Below are 2795 nucleotides of genomic sequence, written 5' to 3' on the forward strand. Positions count from 1 at the left end.
GCTGTCTTGGCTTTTTATAAAGGGAATCAATTTCGTATTGCTCTGTCATGTGAATGCTCGAAACGTTTTCATCATGGGACAGTGTCACCGCGCGCGGGTTAGATGTGTGTGCGTGGGGGGGGGGGGGCGGCATACATGTAAGAGAAAACAAACACAGAAACGCAAATACATTTAGGTTGACGGCCTAATTTGCCACTGCGTCGTGGTGAGATGTGATCGCTTGATGAGGCATATTGTTTTCATGTTAGAGAAAGGCAATTTAGCAGAAAAACCAGCTGGTGGAAGGTGACACGTGTCTGTGATCTCAGAGTCGCGGGGAAGGCGGTATACCATTTGACAAGAGTTCAATTACCAGTGTCGAACTGCAGTGTTAGGCATCAGCGACAAGCAGCAAATTTCAATTCCATTTTGAAACTTTACAATGCGTCATACCCGGTTACTGTTTCTCGTCGTTCCTTTCTGCTCTACAGGAAAACGTCAAACTCGTGACGTCGCCGTTTTTAGCAGTGCTAGGGTGACGGTACTGGACCGGTTCGACTGTATCCACATCCCCAATATCCGCACCATGCAGGCGTACAGCCTTTGTCAAAAATATACAGCCCAGGGGGTTCGCTTCTAAGCCCTGTAACGAGGCTCCTGGAAACAATACTGGAATATATGGGTAAACTAGAGAAGAGCAAGGATGAAATTTGTCATCTACGAGGTTTCGAACGCTGCAGGTGCTCAACGAGCTCTGTTACGGTGCTTAGAAGCAAAACCCTTGGGCTGTATATTTTTGACAAAGGCTGTACATACGCGCCGCCACATAAACATCTCAACAAATACGTGGTGGGTATATGGTGAAAAATAGACAGGGACGTTCCCGAACCGAACGAAACATTATTACATAATCCCACGGCATACCCGCAAATATGTCCGTTGTGTAGGAGAAGACCGACGATGTATCATATAACATGGGCGTGCCAAAAGATTGACGTGGTACAAGTCATACAAGACCCTAGTGCGGAACAATGGGATGCAATGCTGGCCAGCGACCGCTGTGAAGACCAACGAGGTCTGATACAGCATGCTTTAGAACGGGCGGTGGAAGCAACTCGAGCCCTGGAATAGGGACTCCAACCGGCGCTGAAGGCTCCACAAAAGGAGCAACCCCGAAGAATACCCTCATCAAATAAGTTATTTAATCAATAAAGTCAGATCCGTGCTTACCTGCAAGTCCCAGAAATATAGAGAAGCATCTCTAGTGGCGTCGCCACGTCGTACTCTGTGGCTATCACACTCTAAATTCCAATAAATTTTAGTATACTTGAAACGCCCTATTGATTTAATATACGGTCGTGAAAACTGTTGGGTAAAAGGACAGGACGCAGTCTATGAGTGAAATTCTGCTGCACTTTGGCAAGGCATGCTTCAGTATCAACATATTTGTGCTTTAAAAATTTCACAGGATACTTCAGTTTTCTCTACAGTACAAGTGAAAATATTTTCAATCAGTCGTGCAGTGATTGTGGTCGGCTACCGACAGAAGTCGGTTGCAGAAGAGATGTTCGTATTACAGCAAGTGCCGGTCTCGCCAAGGCATTTACGGCTCGCACTTTGGCTTAGTAAGCAGGAGCGTGGTCGAGGGGTTGTTTCGTTGTCAGAACTACTCCCGAGCTTTCCTCAGCGCTGCATCCCTCTTCCTTGCTGCCTTTTTCCTCTCGCTATTTTCCGTAAAGGCGACGTCGAACGCCTAGCGAAAAACATTCTGACTGTGGCACTGCTTCTAAGTTATCATTATTTGCGACTATATTCAACAGCTCCCGGTCCTGTTTTTCTATCACAAAATATTGCTACTTCTATTAATATTTTCTAACGGGAGTTCTGGCCTCAATTTTTTCAGGGCTTTCCCGCTAGCTGCAGGATTTGTCAATTTACTGTGTGCTGGAAGAAACTATTAAAAGGATAATATTTTTTCATGTTTTCAATGCTGGTATTAAGATTCAGCTGTTCCTGCTTAAAAATCATTTCCACTTCCTAGAAATGTTTCTAACGGTCTTGTTCTGGGTTATTATTTTGCCTTATTCTCTTACAACTGTAGTAACGTCGCTAAAAGCGGGCATACACTGAATAATGAATAGAGTTTACCTTACATGGGCTCATACCTCAAAAGCTAAGAATTTATACAAGATGCTTACTTCAAAGTTAAAATACATGTAAAAAAGAAGATGACCTGGCGCCAGCGCGCCGACACGGGACACGAGCACCAGCTGTTCGAGCGAGGACCTACCTTGGCCTGCCTTGGCCTAGCGCTTACAAGCGATCTCTCCCTACAATGAAGTTCGTTATAATCGTCCGTCCCACTAAATATGGCAGGATCTCGCTTACGAATCGAGCCGAGGCAGGATACGGGTGGCGGTAAAGAAGCGGCTGGTTGGATGGCGTGAGATGGCATCGCGGTAACGAGGGTACAACTGCGTAACTCCAGGATCAGTGTCCGCACACTCCACCAAGATTATAACGAGCTTTAATATAGGGCGAGATTGCACCAAGATTATAACGAGCTTTATTGTAGGGCGAGATCGCTTGCTAGGGCTAGGTCAAGGTAGGCCCTTGTAAGTCCTCGCTATAACCGCTGGGGCTCACATTTAGTGCCGGTGCGCTGGAGCCAGGTTATCTTGTTCTTTATATGTATAATTATCGTTTTTAAACATCTTTATCAACATCAAATTTTAAGCCACACGAGAAGGCTAATTCTTACACTTATTACGGCCGATAAATCTTCAGATGCTTGACATCCTCTCTAACTTCTTGTT

Source organism: Amblyomma maculatum, chromosome 1, assembly GCF_055883805.1.
Source record: "Amblyomma maculatum isolate TAMU_Amacu chromosome 1, ASM5588380v1, whole genome shotgun sequence".
Lineage (NCBI taxonomy): Eukaryota > Metazoa > Arthropoda > Arachnida > Ixodida > Ixodidae > Amblyomma > Amblyomma maculatum.